This window comes from Stenella coeruleoalba (assembly GCF_951394435.1).
Source record: "Stenella coeruleoalba genome assembly, chromosome: 4".
NCBI classification, from domain to species: domain Eukaryota; kingdom Metazoa; phylum Chordata; class Mammalia; order Artiodactyla; family Delphinidae; genus Stenella; species Stenella coeruleoalba.
Window position 1 is genome coordinate 18,966,907 of NC_137149.1, and position 20,146 is coordinate 18,987,052.

At 37.7% G+C, this 20,146-nt stretch overlaps 1 protein-coding gene across 1 annotated transcript in view; it reads right to left on the reverse strand.

The window, feature by feature from the left end:
• Positions 1-2,772: 2,772 nt before the first annotated feature.
• ADAD1 (adenosine deaminase domain containing 1) overlaps positions 2,773-20,146 on the reverse strand; it is a 110,428-nt gene continuing 93,054 nt past the window's right edge. Inside the window, exon 14 of the transcript XR_013828239.1 lies at positions 2,773-2,896. The gene's annotated coding sequence lies outside the window, so the exon portion shown is untranslated. The remainder of the gene's footprint in view (positions 2,897-20,146) is intronic.

Here is a 20,146-nt window from a genome sequence, read left to right on the forward strand (position 1 = left end):
GGGAACTCCTCCTGCCTAACTGATTGCGTGGAACATTGGTCTTTTCCAGCCTTCAGACTTGGATGGAAACATTGGCTCTTCTTGGTCTCCAGCTTGCTGGCTGCAGCTCTTGGGACTTCCCAGCCTCAATAATTGGGTGAGCCAATTCTCTCTCTCTCTCTCTCATTCATTCACTTTATATATATATATATATATATATATATATATATATATATATATATATATATATATATATATATAATGAATATATATATTCTGTTTCTCCAGAGAGCCCTGATTAACACAATGCTTATGATATAATGATTTGTGAAAACAATTCCAGGACAATTTTATGTACTGTATGATTACAGGTATGTAAAATATGGCAATCTAAAAGATTGGAAAGAGATATATAAATGTTATTAATGGTTAGGCCAGGTGAAGGCCTTAAGGGAGAATTTTGTTTTCTCTTTTTCAAAATGTCAGTAATGTGTTCAGATTTCTTAGATAATTAAAAAAAAAATTTTAAATGGTCAACTGCATTATTATTATCAAAAGACTAGATAGGATAATTTACATATGAAATTTCATAAAGAATGTGATAAGCATTCATACTCTAGATTTTCCAAGCTTTATTATTTCTATTTCAAATCCTACATTGTTCAACTATATTTTTCAAACTTTATGTTGAATATTTTGACTTAACTGAGAGTCCATTGCTTCTTCTAAGGATCTATAAGAGATGAAGAAGTGTGGAAGATTTGAATTTTCCACTGAGGATACTGTCATTAGGAGCTAGGACAAAGTGTATCTCTCTTTGTGAAATACCGGTTCTATGAGCACAAGTCTATTTTGTTCATCCTTGTTCCCAGCCCCTAACTCAGTTCCTGGTACATGGGAAGTGCTCAATAACTATTTGTGAGCTGAAAGAACAAATGAATAATTGAAGGAATGAACTTTAGATAATAAAAGCTGGGTGTCTCTCAGCCCATGCAGTATTTTTCTTAGATTAGGTTTTCTGGTTTCATTGGTCTCTTTCTCCTTTCTTCCTCTACCTTCCTTTCTTCCTTTACCTTCCTCTTGGTTCCTATCTTTTTCCTCTACTTAGGATGATCTTCACTTTTATTTTAGCTATTCTTTTATGGTAAGTTGCCTCACAGAGTTTTGGAAAGTAGACTGAACGTAGAATAAACAGTATTTTAAAATACTAATTAAAATAATTAATTGTAAGTACTAATTATTTTAAATTGTAAACTCTATGTTTAAGTACTAAGCTATATGGTACAATTAATTTTTAAAAAGTTATACCATAATAAACTAAAATCTCTTTGAGATCAGAAAACTGGCCTTATAATTCTTTATATGTTTTACAGCATTTGGCAGAGGACAGTGAACATTTCATATGCTTTATTTTATTTTTAATATACCTGCTATTTAAATGCTATAAATACTATTAAAATTGTTCAGAAACGGTATGGATTATTATCAAGAAAATGATTAAATTTGATACAGTCATTTGATATTACAAAATCATTTTAAAAGATGTTTTAAACATATTTATTTGCCTGAGAAAATAGTTATAATATAATGTTGGGTGAAAAAAGCAGAATACAAAATCATGTATACGGTTATCATCCCAACTTTGCCAGGGCCATGAATTGAGAGAGACAGAGAAAGAAGCGGGAGACTTTAAAGAATGCATCAAACTGATAGGAGTAATAATTGCTGGACATATGGGACTACAGATAATTTTTGTCTTCCTTGTACTTTTTATATTTTTCAAAATCGCTACAATGAACATGCATTATTTTTTAATCAGGAGGAAAAAACCCATCACTTTAAAAACAAAAGCTCTGGACTCCACTGCTGGATACATGGGATTCAGAGGTGCATTTGTGTGAAAAGATCTGGGTTGGACTCTTTCCATAGATAGCAAAATAACATACTGACTTTCAAGATTTCCTTCCCCTTCCCCTTTGTAGCATCTTTAAGATTCATTCCTGAGATAACCTATTCAGGGACTCAGGAATCTGTTTTTAAATCAAGGACACCTGATTTTCTCTCCTGTACTGAGATAGTACTGAGAGACTGTTAGGATACCAACAGCTGTTGAAGGATCCAGGAACCACACGCCTGCTTCTGAGCATAGCAAACAGATATATGCCCAGCACTGGGATGAAAAAAAAAAACCACCCTTATAAGAATTCTGCCATTCCAAACAATCCATGCCTATTTTAAACTTACACCTTTTGGCCAAAACCTGAAGTGTCTGGAGAAGAAGAGCACAGGGAGTCTTGGATATGTGTAAAAGGCTGTCACCACTTAGCTTCTTTGGTTCTGGACACTTCCAACTATGTAATCCTCGTTGCCTTGAAAGCTGTATCTGTTCATAAGAGTTGTGTGTGGACTCTGATGTTGACTTTCTACCTGTATATGACTTCTCTGATGAATGTCCAGTTTCCAAAAAAAAAGGAAAATACATACCATCTTCCCTCAAGCTCCAGTTGTGAAAAACCATTTATTAGCAAGTTCCCTAGACTCAGAAATCTAGAATAGTTTTCTACTTCTCTTTGCCTTAGAACAGGATTACTAGTGTGTGCATGTGATGCTGGTAGGCAGGGATGGAATTCCATGACAAGATTTACGAAAAAGGCTCAGAAGGAAAGTTGTTATGGAAGAGAGTGATGCTCTGTTCTGACACAGAAAATAAGAACTGAAGGCAACAAAAGACAATTACCTCTTATTTGCTGCCTTGGTTCCAAGTAGCTCTAGGATTCCAAGAGGGTTTGACTATTGCTGAGTCATCGAAGGGTTTCAATCTTTCCTCTCTGTTCAGAGTAGGGCTAGCTTGGGAATGGTGGAGGTATGGGAAGTAGGCCTTCCAGTCTTGCCCTATTCTGCATCCAGCTCTTAGATGCTGTGGGAACAAAGCAGGACTTAATGAAGGTCAAAATGAAGTCCCCTTTGCTATAATCCTTTTTCCCTCTACTGTAGCCTCTTCACACCCACTGTCCAGTGAGATATAGAGATAACAAGAGAGAAGATAAGAGAGTTGAAGCTAAGAAGAGGATAGTTCTTGAGGCTTAGGCAAGGAGGCAAGGTCCTCTCCAAAGTCTATCAGAGCTTGCCAATCCTAAAAGAACAAAGGCAACTTTGGGGGGCAGAGGAGGAAAGGGAGGCTCAAAGAATCCCTTATTCCCCACATGGACATTGGGAGGAGTTATGAGAATAGATCATGTGGCTATTTACGGGGTAACAAGAAACAAGGTCCACCACAGCTTCCTGCAGCATCAATTGTGATTCAATTTCCCAATCAATTGGACTCCTATGGATGGGAACTCAGAAGCTGAGCTAAAAACCACAAGGTAGCAGGAGGCCATGGATAGCATACATTCTCCCAAGTCCAGGAGAGCTGCCACAGGTAGACTGCCTGAAGCATTCTGATAGGATGGGGCAGCTAGATTGGGCCTATCTAGATCCTTATGCCTATCACCAGATACTCATTTCTAGCTTCTGGAAGAAAATAAATTACTCTGTACTAAACTATATATGCTTACGTACTTTATCCAGTGGTCAATATGCAGCAGACATTGTGTTTGGCTTACCCCAACCCCTTCTCCACAGTCACCTACCAGCTGGGGGTGGCCATGGGTCATTAGTTCTGGCTGATAGTATGTAAGTAAGATCACCCTTCCCTCTTCTTCCTGCTTAAAATATAAACTTGATATTTGGAATGCAGTGACCATTTTGTCACCATGAGGTGACAGATGTATATAAAAAAGGCTGAGAATCAGACATTAACCTTGACATTGTCAAGCTACTGAGCCAAAACAGCAAGTACATATGACCAGATTTCTTATATGACACAAATAATACCCTATTTTTTTTAAAGCCACTATATTGGGGTTTTGCCACTTTCAACCTTGAAGCTTTTCTAAATGATACAGGGAGTCTACCTAGCGTTACTGAATTATAAAAGTGTTGGTTGTCGACAATAACTTAAGCCAAAAGAGAGATAACAAATACATAGCTTTGTCAATCAATTTTTCTGCCAATATCTACTCATACATGCAGAAGGTCAGTGAAAGCCAATCACAATAAGACTATCACCCTTGGAACTGGTTAACTGGGGGAAGGGCAGGCCTAAGACAATTGAGATCAAGGACCTACTTGAGTTTCTGGGAAATGGAGCTAGTTTCACTCTCCTACTGGATATAAACAAGGACGCGCATTATTCTAGTTTCTGCTGGCAGCCATATTATGTTCACGAGAGTAACTAGTCTTAGCAGGAAGCCAACACTGTGGCAGCAGAGAATATGGATCCTTGATGACCTCTCTAAGGTGTTGAATCAGTTGGCTCTGGAGTCTACCCTACTTTTAGACTTCCTAATATATGAAATACATGTCATTGGTATTCAGGCCAATTCGAAGTAGGGCGTCTGTTACTTAAAGCTGGAGGTATCCTATCTGATACAGAGTTTGGTACATGAAACTAAAGTGCTACAAGTCTCAGACTCTAAAATGTGATGTGAAATTTGTCGAGTAGAGAATGTGGGACTAATGGCAACGTGCACCCTGATATTGTTCCTCACTGAGAGGTTCTAGAACCTTGCTTGGGAAAAAGTTGGTAAAACTCTTTTACCTTGGGGGCAGACATACCTACTAAAGCTACAGTATCCAGGGAAATGACAGGAAAAATTAGGAATGTTAGAATGGATCAGCTGCTTCTTTCTGCCTTGGTAAAACTCTATAAGAAAGAGAGAAGTAGGGACTAAAGGTGGCCCATCTGTTGGCAGAGAAAGAAGAAAACAAGAGAGGCCTTTTCTGTCTATGGCCTATAATCTAAGTTTGTTGAGAGTCCAATAATTTTGAGCTTTGCAGGCTGAAAACAGACAAACCAAAACAACACCAAAGATGTTTCTGCAGGAAGAAGGGAGAATGGAGTACGCACATTCATAGAAAAGGTTTGAGAATCTCCCAGAAACTCTAGGCAGTATGATTGGTGAAGATTTTTCCTTATTGAAGCCAATCCAAAAAGACTGGGAGAGGTGGCTGTTTCTTCATATGTGCAGACGCCAATGCAAAGCTATAAGAAACACAAAGATTCAGGGAAACATGACACAACCAAAGGAACAAAATATACCTCCAGTAACCAACCCTAAAGAAATGGAGATCTATGTATTTCTTGACAAATAATTCAAAGTAATCATCTTAAAGAAGTTCAGTGAGTTACAAAAGAACACAGATAGACAACTACAGTAAGTCCCCAACATATGAACCTTCAAGTTGGGAACTTTCAAAGATGTGAACATGTTTTCTCGTGTCCAATCATGTAAGTTAGTTCACGTGTCTGGCATACGTTGTCAAGTGCATGCATCCTCTACAAGTGGTTGTGCTTTTTTGTACTTTACTGTACACTACTGTATAGAGTACAATAATACAGATGCTTTTTATTTCTTTTCCTTCCCTAATTGCTCTGGCTAGTATTTTCAGTACTATGTTGAATAGAAGTGGCAAGAGTGGGCATCCTTGCCATAGCTAATATCATACTCAACAGGATGTCTGGAAGCAAGTGTAAAAGCAGCAGTATACAGCTGATTGTGTTAGTTGGGTATGTAGGCTAACTTTGTTGGACTTACAAACAAATTGGACTTATGAACTCGATCTCAGAATGGAACTAAATCATATGTAGAGAGTTTACTGTAAATGAAACCAGGAAAACAATACATGAAAAAGTGACAATATCAACAATGGTAAAAAAAAACAAACCCAAAAAACAAAACTGTAACAAAGAACCAAACAGAAATTCTGGAGCTCAAGAATTTGATAATTACACTGAAAAATTCAATACAGAGCTTCAGTATCAGACTTGATCAAGCAGACGAATCAGTGAACTTGAAGACAAGTCATTTGAAATCACTCAGAGAAACACAAAGAAAAAATAATGAAAGAGTGAAGAAAGCCTAAGGAACCTATGGGACATCATCAAATGAACCAATACACACATTACAGAGTATAAGAAGGAGAAAAGAAAAAAAGGGACAGAAAGCTTATTTAAAGAAATAATGAAGAAATTCACCTCAACATAATAAAGGCCATATATGATAAGCCCATAGCTAATACCATACTCAACAGTGAAAAACTGAAATCTTTTCCTCTAAGATCATTAACAAGACAAGGATGCCCACTCTTGCCACACTATTCAACATAGTACTGAAAGTTCTAGACAGAGCAATTAGGCAAGGAAAAGAAATAAAAAGAATCTAAATAGGAAATGAAGAAGTAAAATTATCCCTCTTTGCAGATGACATAATATGTAGAAAACCCTAAACACTCCACAAAATAAGCATTAGAACTAATAAATTCAGGAAAGTTGCAGGATACAAAACCAGCACACAAAAATCAGTTCCATTTCTATACACTATCAATGAGTTATTTGAAAAAGAAATTAAGAAAAAAATTCCATTTATAATAGTGTCAAAAAGAATAAAATACTTAGGAATAAATTTAACCACAGAGGTGAAAGACTTGAAAACTACAGAACATTGGTAAAATAAATTAAAGAAGACACAAATAAATGAAAAGGCATTCTACTTTCATGAATGGGAAGAATTAATATTGTTTAAGGTCCACACTAAACAAAGTTATCTATAGATTAAATGTTATCCCCATCAAAATCCCAATGACATTTTTTATATAAATAGAAAAAAATATTAAAATTCATTTGGAACCATTAAAGTCCCCAAATAGCCAAAGCAATCTTGAGAAAGAAGAACAAAGATGGAGCCATCATACTTCCTGATTTCAAAATATATTACAAAGCTACAGTAATTAAAACAGTATGATAGGGACGAGGGGAAGATGGCAGAAGAGTAAGATGCGATCACCTTCCTCCCCACAGATACACCAGAAATACATCTACACGTGGAACAACTCCTACAGAACACTTACTGAAGGCTGGCAGAAGACCTCAGACCTCCCAAAAGGCAAGAAAGTCCCCACGTACCTGGGTAGAGCAAAAGAAAAAAGAATAAACAGAGACAAAAGGATAGGGGCGGGACCTGCACCAGTGGGAGGGAGCTGTAAAGGAGGAAAGGTTTCCACACACTAGGAAGTCCCTTCGTGGGCGGAGACTGCGGGTGGTGGGGGGGGGAAGCTTCGGAGCCGCGGAGGAGAGCACAGCAACAGGGGTGCAGAGGGCAAAGCAGAGAGATTCCCGCACAGAGGATGGGTGCAACCGGCACTCACCAGCCAGAGAGGCTTGTCTGCTCACCCGCCGGGGCGGGCGGGGGCTGGGAGCTGAGGCTCGGGCTTCGGTCGGAGCGCAGGGAGAGGACTGGGGCTGGCGGCGTGAACACAGCCTGCAGGGGGTTAGTGCACCACAGCTAGCTGGGAGGGAGTCCGGGGAAAAGTCTGGACCTGCCGAAGAGGCAAGAGACTTTTTCTTCCCTCTTTGTTTCCTGGTGCGCGAGGAGAGGGGATTAAGAGCGCTGCTTAAAGGAGCTCCAGAGACGGGCGCGAGCCGCGGCTAAAAGCGCGGACCCCAGAGACGGGCATGAGACGCTAAGGCTGCTGCTGCCGCCACCAAGAAGCCTGTGTGTGACTACAGGTCACTATCCACACCCCGCTTCCGGGGAGCCTGTGCAGCCCACCACTGCCGGGGTCCCGGGATTCAGGGACAACTTCCCCGTAAAAAAGCACGGCGCGCCTCAGGCTGGTGCAACGTCATGCTGGCCTCTGCCGCCACAGGCTCGCCCCGCACTCCGTACCCCTCCCTTCCCCTGGCCTGAGTGAGCCAGATTCCCCCAAGCAGCTGCTCCTTTAACCCTGTTCTGTCTGAGCAAATAACAGACGCCCTCCGGCGACCTACACGCAGAGGTGGGGCCAAATCCAAAGCTGAGCCCTGGGAGCTGTGAGAACAAAGAAGAGAAAAGGAAATATCTCCCAGCAGCCTCAGAAGCAGCGGATTAAATCTCCACAATCAACTTGATGTACCCTGCATCTGTGGAATACATGAATAGACAACCAATCAACCCAAACTGAGGAGGTGGACTTTGAGAGCAAGATTTATGATTTTTTCCCCTTTTCCTCTTTTTGTGAGTGTGTATGTTTCTGTATGAGATTTTGTCTGTATAGCTTTGCTTCCACCATTTGCCCTAGGGTTCTGTCCGTTTTTTTTCTTAAAAAAATTTTTTTTTCTTAATAACTTTTTTATTTTAATAACTTTATTTTATTTTATCTTCCTTCTTTCTTTCTTTCCTTCCTTCCTCCCTCCCTCTCTCCTTTCTTTCTTTCTTTCTTTTTCTTTCTACATTTTCTCCCTTTTATTCTGAGCCGTGTGCATGAAAGGCTCTTGGTGCTGCAGCCAGGAGTCAGTGCTGTGCCTCTGAGGTGGGAGAGCCAACTTCAGGACACTGGTCCACAAGAGACCTCCCAGCTCCACATAATATCAAACAGTGAAAATCTCCCAGAGATCTCCATCTCAACACCAGCACCCAGCTATACTCAACGACCAGCAAGCTACACTGCTGGTCACCCTACGTCAAACAAGTAGCAAGACAGGAACACAACGCCACCCATTAGCAGAGAGGCTGCCTAAAATAATAATAAGTCCACAGACACCCCAAAACACACCACCAGATGTGGACCTGCCCACCAGAAAGACAAGATCCAGCCTCATCCACCGGAACACAGGCACTAGTCCCCTCCACCAGGAAGCCTACACAACCCACTGAACCAACTTTAGCCACTGGGGACAGACACCAAAAACAACGGGAACTACGAACCTGCAGCCTGCAAAAAGGAGACCCCAAACACAGTAAGATAAGCAAAATGAGAAGACAGAAAAACACACAGCAGATGAAGAAGCAAGATAAAACCCATCAGACCTAACAAAAGAAGAGGAAATAGGCAATCTATCAGACCTATCAGACCTAACAAAAGAAGAGGAAATAGGCATCAGACCTAACAAAAGAAGAGGAAATAGGCAATCTACCTGAAAAAGAATTGAGAATAATGATAGTAAAGATGATCCAAAGTCTTGAAAAGAATAGACAAAATGCAAGAAACATGTAACAAGAAACTAGAAGAACTAAAGATGAAACAAGAAACGATGAACAACAAAATAAATGAAATTAAAAATACTCTAGATAGACTCAATAGCAGAATAACTGAGGCAGAAGAACGGATAAGTGACCTGGAATTAAAATAGTGGAAATAACTATTGCAGAGCAGAATAAAGAAAAAAGAATGAAAAGAACTGAGGACAGTCTCAGAGACCTCTGGGACAACATTAAACGCACCAACATTTGAATTATAGGGGTTCCATAAGAAGAAGAGAAAAAGAAAGGGACTGAGAAAATATTTGAAGAAATTATAGTTGAAAACTTGCCTAATATGGGAAAGGAAATAGTTAATCAAGTCCAGGAAGCAAAGAGAGTCCCATTCAGGATAAATCCAAGGAGAAATACGCCAAGACACATATTAATCAAACTGTCGTAAATTAAATACAAAGAAAACATATTAAAAGCAGCAAGGGAAAAACAACAAATAACAAACAAGGGAATCCCCACAAGGTTAACAGGTGATCTTTCAGCAGAAACTCTGCAAGCCAGAAGGGACTGGCAGGACATATTTAAAGTGATGAAGGAGAAAAACCTACAACCAACATTACTCTACCCAGCAAGGATCTCATTCAGATTTGATGGAGAAATTAAAACCTTTACAGACAAGCAAAAGCTGAGAGAGTTCAATACCACCAAAACAGCTTTACAACAAATGCTAAAGGAACTTCTCTAGGCAAGAAACACAAGAGAAGGAAAGACCTAAAATAACGAACCCAAAACAATTAAGAAAATGGGAATAGGAACATACATATTGATAATTACCTTAAACATAAATGGATTAAATGCTCCCACCAAAAGACACAGATTGGCTGAATGGATACAAAAACAAGACCCATATATATGCTGTCTACAAGAGACCCACTTCAGACCTAGAGACACATACAGACTGAAAATGAGGGGATGGAAAAAGATATTCCATGCAAATGGAGACCAAAAGGAAGCTGGAGTAGCAATTCTCATATCAGACAAAATAGACTTTAAAATAAAGACTATTACAAAAGACAAAGAAGGACACTACATAATGATCAAGGGATCGATCCAAGAAGATATAACAATTGTAAATATTTATGCACTCAACAAAGGAGCACCTCAATACATAAGGCAAATACTAACAGCCATAAAAGGGGAAATCGACAGGAACACATTCATAGTAGGGGACTTTAACACCCCACTTTCACCAATGGACAGATCATCTAAACTGAAAATAAATAAGGAATCACAAGCTTTAAATGATACATTAAACAACATGGACTTAATTGATATCTATAGGACATTCCATCCAAAAACAACAGAATACACATTTTTCTCAAGTGCTCATGGAACATTCTCCAGGATAGATCATATCTTGGGTCACAGATCAAGCCTTGGTAAATTTAAGAAAATTTAAATTGTAACAAGTATCTTTTCTGACCACAACGCTATGAGACTAGATATCAATTACAGGAAAAGATCTGTAAAAAACACAAACACATGGAGGCTAAACAATACACTACTTAATAACGAAGTGATCACTGTAGAAATCAAAGAGGAAATCAAAAAATACCTAGAAACAAATAACAATGGAAGCATGACAACCCAAAACCTATGGGATGCAGCAAAAGCAGTTCTAAGAAGGAAGTTTATAGCAATACAATCCTACCTTAAGAAACAGGAAACATCTCAAATAAACAACCTAACCTTGCACCTAAAGCAATTAGAGAAAGAAGAACAAAAAAACCTCAAAGTTAGCAGAAGGAAAGAAATCATAAAAATCAGATGAGAAATAAATGAAAAAGAAATGAAGGAAACAATAGCAAAGAACAATAAAACTAAAAGCTGCTTCCTTGAGAAGATAAACAAAATAGATAAACTATTAGCCAGACTCATCAATAAAAAAAGGGAGAAGACTCAAATCAATAGAATTAGAAATGAAAAAGGAGAAGTAACAACTGACACTGCAGAAATACAAAAGATCATGAGAGATTACTACAAGCAACTCTATGCCAATAAAATGGACAACCTGGAAGAAATGGACAAATTCTTAGAAATGCACAACTGCCAAGACTGCATCAGGAAGAAATAGAAAATACGAACAGACCGATCACAAGCACTGAAATTGAAACTGTGATTAAAAATCTTCCAACAAACAAAAGCCCAGGACCAGATGGCTTCACAGGAGAATTCTACAAACATTTAGAGAAGAGCTAACACCTATCCTTCTCAAACTCTTCCAAAATATAGCAGAGGGAGGAACACTCCCAAACTCATTTTATGAGGCCCCATCACCCTTATACCAAAACCAGACAAGGATGTCACAAAGAAAGAAAACTACAGGCCAATATTACTGATGAATATAGATGCAAAAATCCTCAACAAAATACTAGCAAACAGAATCCAACAGCCCATTAAAAGGATCATACACCATGATCAAGTGGGGTTTATTCCAGGAATGCAAGGATTCTTCAAATCAATCAACGTGATACACCATATTAACAAACTGAAGGAGAAAAACCATATGATCATCTCAATAGATGCAGAGAAAGCTTTTCACAAAATTCAATACCCATTTATGATAAAAATCCTGCAGAAAGTAGGCATAGAGGGAACTGTCCTCAACATAATAAAGGCCATATATGACAAACCCACAGCCAACATCGTACTCAATGGTGAAAAACTGAAAACATTTCCACTACAATCAGGAACAAGACAAGGTTGCCCACTCTCACCATTCTTATTCAACATAGTTTTGGAAGTTTTAGCCACAGCAATCAGAGAAGAAAAGGAAATAAAACAAATCCAAATCAGAAAAGAAGAAGTAAAGCTGTCACTGTTTGCAGATGACATGATACTATACATAGAGAATCCTAAAGATGCTACCAGAAAACTACTAGAGCTAATCAATGAATTTGGTAAAGTAGCAGGATACAAAATTAATGCACAGAAATCTCTGACATTCCTATACACTAATGATGAAAAATCTGAAAGTGAAATCAAGAAATCACTCCCATTTCCCATTGCAACAAAAAGAATAAAATATCTAGGAATAAACCTACCTAAAGAGACAAAAGACCTGTATGCAGAAAATTATAAGACACTGATGAAAGAAATTAAAGATGATACAAATAGATGGAGAGATATACCATGTTCTTGGATTGGAAGAATCAACATTGTGAAAATGTCTCTACTACCCAAAGCAATCTACAGATTCAATGCAATCCCTATCAAACTACCAATGGCATTTTCACAGAACTAGAACAAAAAATTTCACAACTTGTATGGAAACACAAAAGACCCCGAATAGCCAAAGCAATCTTGAGAATGAAAAATGGAGCTGGAGGAATCAGGTTCTCTGCCTTGAGACTATACTACAAAGCTACAGTAATCAAGATAGTATGGTACTGGCACAAAAACAGAAAGATAGATCAATGGAAGAGGATAGAAAGCCCAGAGATAAACCAACACACATATGGTCACCTTATCTTTGATAAAGGAGGCAGGAATGTACAGGGGAGAAAGGACAGCCTCTTCAATAAGTGGTGCTGGGAAAACTGGACAGGTACATGTAAAAGTATAAGATTAGATCACTCCATGACACCATACACAAAGATAAGCTCAAAATGGATTAAAGAGCTAAATGTAAGGCCAGAAACTATCAAACTCTTAGAGGAAAACACAGGCAGAACACTCTAGGACATAAATCACAGCAAGATCCTTTTTGACCCACCTCCTAGAGAAATGGAAATAAAAACAAAAATAAATAAATGGGACCTAATGAAACTTCAAAGCTTTTGCACAGAAAAGGACATCATAAACAAGACCAAAAGACAACCCTCAGAATGGGAGAAAATATTTGCAAATGAAGCAACTGACAAAGGATTAATCTCCAAAATTTATAAGCAGCTCATGCAGCTCAATAACAAAAAAACAAACAACCCAATCCAAAAATGGGCAGAATATCTAAATAGACATTTCTCCAAAGAAGATATACAGACTGCCAACACACACATGAAAGAATGCTCAACATCATTAATCATTAGAGAAATGCAAATCAAAACTACAATGAGATATCATCTCACACAGGTCAGAATGGCCATCATCAAAAAATCTAGAAACATTAAGTGCTGGAGAGGGTGTGGAGAAAAGGGGACACTCTTTCACTGCTGGTGCGAATGTGAATTGGTACAGCCACTATGGAGAACAGTATGGAGGTTCCTTAAAAAAGTACAAATAAAACTACCATATGACCCATCAATCCCACTACTGGGCATATACCCTGAGAAAACCATAATTCAAAAAGAGTCATGTACCAAAATGTTCATTGCAGCTCTATTTACAATAGCCCTGAGATGGAAGCAACCTAAGTATCCATCATCGGATGAATGCATAAAGAAGATGTGGCACATATATACAATGGAATATTACTCAGCCATATAAAGAAATGAAATTGAGCTATTTGTAATGAGGTGGATGGACCAGAGTCTGTCATACAGAGTGAAGTAAGTCAGAAAGAGAAAGACAAATACCGTATGCTAACACATATATATGGAATTTAAGAAAAAAAAATGTCATGAAGAACTTAGGAGTAAGACAGGAATAAAGACACGGACCTACTAGAGAATGGACTTGAGGATATGGGGAGGGGGAAGGGTAAGCTGGGACAAAGTGAGAGAGTGGCATGGACATATATACACTACCAAACGTAAAACAGACAGCTAGTGGGAAGCAGCCGCATAGCACAGGGAGATCAGCTCGGTGCTTTGTGACCACCTAGAGGGGTGGGATAGGGAGGGTGGGAGGGAGGGAGATGCAAGAGGGAAGAGATATGGGAACATACGTATATGTATAACTGATTCACTTTGTTATAATGCAGAAACTAACACACCATTGTAAAGCAATTATACTCCAATAAAGCTGTAAAAAAAAAAAAAAGCAAAATAACAAACAAACAAAAAAACCCAGTATGATATTGGTATAAAGACAGACATATAAATCAATGGAACAGAATAGAAAGACAAGAAATAAACTCATGCAAATATAATTACTTTTCAGTAAAGGTGCCAATAATAGACAATGGAGAAGAATAATCTTGTGAACAAATTATGTACAGAAAACTGAATATCCACATGCAAAAGAATGCGATTGGACCCTTATATTAAACCACATGCAAACAACAACTCAAAATGGATTAAAGACTTAAATGTAAGATCTGAAACTGTAAAACTCCTAGAAGAAAACATAGAGGAAAAGCTTCTTGACACTGATCTTGGCAATGGTTTTTGGATATGACACCAATCGCACAGTCAACAAAAGCAAAAATTGACAAGTGGGACTACACCAAAACTAAAAAGCTTTTGTAGAGCAAAGAACAATCAGCAGAATGAAAGGCAACCTACAGAATGAGAGAATATACCTGCAAACCATACACCTGATAAGGAGTTAATATCCAAAATATATAAGGAACTCCTACAACTCAATAATAATAAAACAAAACAACGCAATTAAAACACAAGCAAAGGGCTTCCCTGGTGGCGCCGTGGTTGAGAGTCCGCCTGCCGATGCAGGGGACACGGGTTCGTGCCCCGGTCCGGGAAGATCCCACATGCTGTGGAGCGGCTCGGCCCGTGAGCCATGGCCGCTGAGCCTACGCGTCCGGAACCTGTGCTCCGCAACGGGAGAGGCCACAGCAGTGAGAGGCCCGCGTACCGGAAGAAAAAAAAAACAAAAAAACCACAAGCAAAATACTTGAACAAACATTTCTTCAGAGAAGACCATACAAATGGCCAACATATAGATGAAAAGAATCTCAACTAATTATTAGGGAATTGCAAATCAAAATCACAATTAGGTAACATCTCACACCTCTTAGGATGGTTATTATTTTTTTAAAAAGATAATAAATGATGGTTAGAATGTGGAGAAACTGAAACCCTTGTGCACCATTGGTGACAATGTAAAATGGTGTACTTGCTATGGAAAACAGTATGGTGGTTCATCAAAAAATTAAAAATAAACTATCATATGATCCAGCAATTCCACTTCTGGGCACATGCAAAAGAGGTGAAATCAGGATACTGAAGAAATATCTGCATACTCATGTTCACTGCAGCATTATTCACAATAACCAAGATACGAAAAAAATCTAAATATCCATCAACAAATGAATGGATAAAGAAAATGTGGAATATATATATATATATAAAATGGCGTGTTATTCAACCTTAAAAAAGAAGGAAATCCTGCCATATGCAATAACATGGATGAATCTCGAGAACATTATGCTAAGTGAAATAACCCAGTTACAGAGGGATAAATATTGTACTACTCCACTTCTATGAGGCATCTAAAATAGTTAAACTCACAGGAACAGAGTAGAATGGTGGCTGTCAGGGGCTGGAGGGAGGGGGAAATGGGAAGTTGTTCAATGAATATGAAGTTTAATTTGTGTAGGATGGGTAAGCTCTAGAGATCTGCCGTGTAACATAGTGCATACTGTTAACAGTAATACACTGTGTGCTTAAAAATTTGTTAACAGGGTAGATCACGTGTTAAGTGTTATTACAGCAAAACGGGGGGTATAACATATATGTTTATTACCTTGATTGTGGTGATGCTTTCATGGGTATTCCTGTATCCAAACTCATCACACTGTATACACTAAATATGTGCGGGTTTTTTGCATATCAATTATGCCCCAATAAAGTTGTAAAAAAATAAGTTAGTAATTCCTGACAGCATTTGTATTCTTCGAAACTGGGTTCAGATATGGTTGAACTATCTCTTTGACATGGTCAACTATAAAATGTAAAATAAATTTTCCAATTTAATAACGTGTTTGCTCATGAAATAATGCCCCTAGTTATGGAAGGTTTTTGCAGACAGAATTAAAATATGATGGCTATTTCTATGAATGTTAACTCATGGAATATCTAAGTCTCTCTTATATGACATGGGTTTGTGGTTTCATCTTTGTTTTTCCATCTTAGATCTCATACTGACTTAAGATTGGGGAGAGTCGCTTTTTTCTTACAAAGTGAATCTTTCTGAGGATGAACAACTTGAGTAGGTGGAAATGGGTTTACTCCCAAGCTCACTAATGCCAATTTCCCCCCAACCCCAGGCTCTCCTGCTATCTACCTGGAGAAATAGAAGAAATATCATGTTGGATAATTTAGATTGAATAATAAAGTAAATTTTGAGAAAGTGGGAGGTTAACCAATTTCCACTAACTTAATTTAGTAAACTTAATGTCTTATATACTCTGTGTAGTTACTGACTTATTTACAACTTGGCTAGAAATTTTAAGCCCAGTATATATGGCCAAACAACACTGAAATCCAGTAGAATGGTTAGGAGATGGGTATTTGAAGGAATGTAAAAGATTTTAGAATTTCTTGCTAAAATGCTACAAAGACTGCAGACATTCATGGGTGAAAGTATATAAAAAATTGGTTTGCCTCTGTTTTGATGAAATGGAGACAACATTTCAACCTGGAAACACACTATTACAAAGAAGTGGGAAAGTAGTAAATGAGATTTCTCTCTGAAGCTATCATTCTTGTGTGTTACTGAAAGCACAAACTTTAGTCTATGTAAATTGAGCAATTTGAAAACAGGTCTCTTGGCAATGTTAATACAATCTTCGATTAATAAACATTATTCCCCTTTATCCATGAATCCAGTCTTATCAATCCACTCTGGAATTAGTGTTTTAGGAAATTATCAATAAAAATATTTTCAATATTAAATTTTAAACTTCATGAATTCAAGAAAGAACAGGTATGAAAAAACAAACCCAAGGAGAAAGCTCACAACTGAAATGACTATTTGAGAAGTTTTCCTTTGACTATTATTTGCTCAGCAGGGCAGAAACAAGAGTCTCTCACTCAGCTCTCTGATTTAAGACAACAGCTTTTAGTTCTTTTTGGCCAGAAAATTAGCAAGAGGTAGATTAATAGAAAGTACAAAGTTAGGGAATAGACTGTATGTCATACGAAATGGTTATGGTAATTGTGAAATAAAACCTTTATCTACCCCAGTATAAATACACATCACATTTTTTTCTCCAAATATATGGCATAATCACAAAGAGAAAACCATAAAAGCATGCCGTTTTCACCATAAAGAGTAGCATCAGGATGGAAGCGTTCCATGGAAAGCCCAACTTTTCATCATTTCAGATTATAGGTAAATATCAAAAGAAAAACATGGAACACACAGTTGACTATACATAGCGTAAATCAACAAAGGAGGATCTTTGCTTTTATAAGTATTTGACTCTCTCAAAACTCTGTTCAGAGGACAGATTCTTCTGCTCCCTTAGAATTCAGTCACTCATTTATCTGAGACGCAGTAACTCTTTCCATCCAGAATACTACAAAATACCCACTGAAAGGTGTTTTTGGCCTTCATGAGGAAAAAAAGTGAGTAATTTCCTTGCTTACCCGTGATAAAATAGTTGTGTCAGCACTTCAGTAATCCACATTTCTCCCCCACTCCAACGTTCCCTACCAAACTTTCAACACTCTTGCTGATTCCACATTATACGATAGCACTGCTTCATTCTGAATCTCTCAGTAACAAATAGCACATGGTAAATTTACATACAAACCTGATGCTGTACCTCATGCTCACAAATTGGCAAATAAAATTCAGATTTTATTTAATTAATCAAGGTATTTCTCAAGGAAATGATATGCTGTCTTCCTAAGCTATGTTCAGGCTCCCCATAGAGTGTTTCTGCAAAATTTTGATATGAGAAAAAAAGTCATTTTTTTTTGGCTTTGCTCCTCCAATTTCTCCTCCGTAATACTACTAGAGGAATCTTTATAAAATGGAAACATAAAATCTATCAATATCTTTCCAATGTACTCAGGAAAAATCCTACTTCCTCAGAATGGCTTACTATAAATATTTACTGAGTGACATCTATGTGTGAGATACTGTTACAGGCCCTAGGGGTAGTTAGTAATAGGCAAAACAACCAAACAAAAATCCCTGCCTTCACAGAGTTTATATTATAGTGGAAGGACACAGACTATATTTAATGAATAAATAAGAAAATAATGCAGTGTATTGGAAGGTGATAATAAGCTGCAGAAGGGGAAAAAACAGGGAAGGGAGATAGCTAGTTCCTGGGAGGTCAGAATTAATAACATGAACAGAAAAGGTCTTTCTGAGAGGAAGATATATGAGAAAAGAATTGAAGAAGATGAGGGAAGTCAAGAGGATACTGGGATAGAGAGCATTTCAAGCAGAGGAAACAGCAAACAATGGCCCTGAAGCTGTCGCAGGCTGTTTTGTTCAGGGAATAGAAAGGAGAACAGTGTGACTTGAGGGAAGAGAGAAGAGTGGAAGATGACATTACTGAGGTCAGATGAGGGGGCCTTGTAAGCCAATTAATAACTTTGCCTTTTACTTTCGGTGAGCTGAGAAGCCTCTTGAAGGTTCTGGTCAGCCTGATGTAATCTGATTTAGATTTTAGAAAGATCATGTTGTCTCCCGTGTGAAAAGAGGCTTACAGTATAAGGGGCAAGAACTGGAAGAAGAGGCATCAATTAGGAAAATTACTGAAATATTCAAACAAAAGATAATAATGGCTTAGACTAGAGTGGTTGAGATAGCTGTGGTTTCAGTGGTGGATCAAGGATGAATTCTGAGGAAGAACCAACAAGATTTTTTGACAGACTGAATATGGGAAAACAAAGATGAAAGAAAACAAAGATGATTGCATAGTTTTTTGTTGCTGTTTTGAGCAGTTCATGCTGTATGGAATTCCCATTAGCTAGTGAGAGGGAAAGCCACGGAATCACCTTTTCTGGAACTATTGTCACATTTCTATAGTATTGGTTGGTACAGTTATTCATCCTAAAATATATTTTTCAAGCATTCAAATATACTGATGTGTTGGAGGATGCCATTTTCATTTACTACTCAAAGAGAAAGCATTACCACTTCTACAATATTTGGGACTTAATTAGGTTATGATAATTGGCAATAGGAGTAGTGATTGAGTGCCATGTGTTATCTTTTACCATTTAACAATAAAGACAATTTAAAACTTTAACCCATTTCATTTTTCTTAATTGTAATAATATAGTTGTTTTACATTACATTGGTTATATATGTAATTCTTAGAGATAAATATAGTTTCATTTGAAGACACTATTTCAGTTTAGCCACAAACCAAAAACATACTGCATGTTTCAACCACAATTATGAAGCTAGCAAAAAAATTTTAACAGCTTTGAACTATAATTTACATACCATAAGTGTACATTTCATTGGTTTTCATTATATTGACAAAGCTGTGCAACCATCACCACTATCTAATTTTAGAACATTTTCATCACCCCCCCCCCAAAAGAAGCCCCATAACCCCTTAGCAGTCACTCCCCATTCTCCCTTATTCCAGCCTCTAGAAACTACTAATCTACTTTCTGACATGATGGGTTTGCTTTTTCTGGACATTTCATATCAATAGAATCATACAATATTTGGCGTTTTGTGGTCAGTTGCTTGAAATAAGCATAATGTTTTCAAGGCTCATCTATGTTGTAGACTGTATCAGTACTTCAGTATTTATTGCCAAATAATGTTCCACTGTGTGGGTACACCACATTTTATTTATCCATTCGTCAGCTGATCGGCATTTAGGTTGCTTCCACTTTTTGGTTATTTTGATTAATGCTGCTATGAACATTTGTGTACAAGTTTTTATGTAGATATATTTCCATTTTTCTTGAGCATATACCTAGGAGTGGAATTGTTGGGTCGTATGGTACTCTAATATTTTGAGGAGCTGCCAAACTGTTTTCCAAAGCAGCTGGACCATTATTTTACATTCCCACCAGCAATGCATCATGGTTCCAATTTCTTCACATCCTTGCAAACACATTGTCTTTTTTCAGTTATACTAATTGGTATGAAGAGGCATCTCACTGTGGTTTTGGTTTGCTTTTCCCTAATGATTAATGATATTCAGTATATTTTCATGGGCTTTTTTGGCCATGTATACATCTTTTTTGAAGAAATTTCAAATCATTTGGCCACTTTTAAATTGGGTT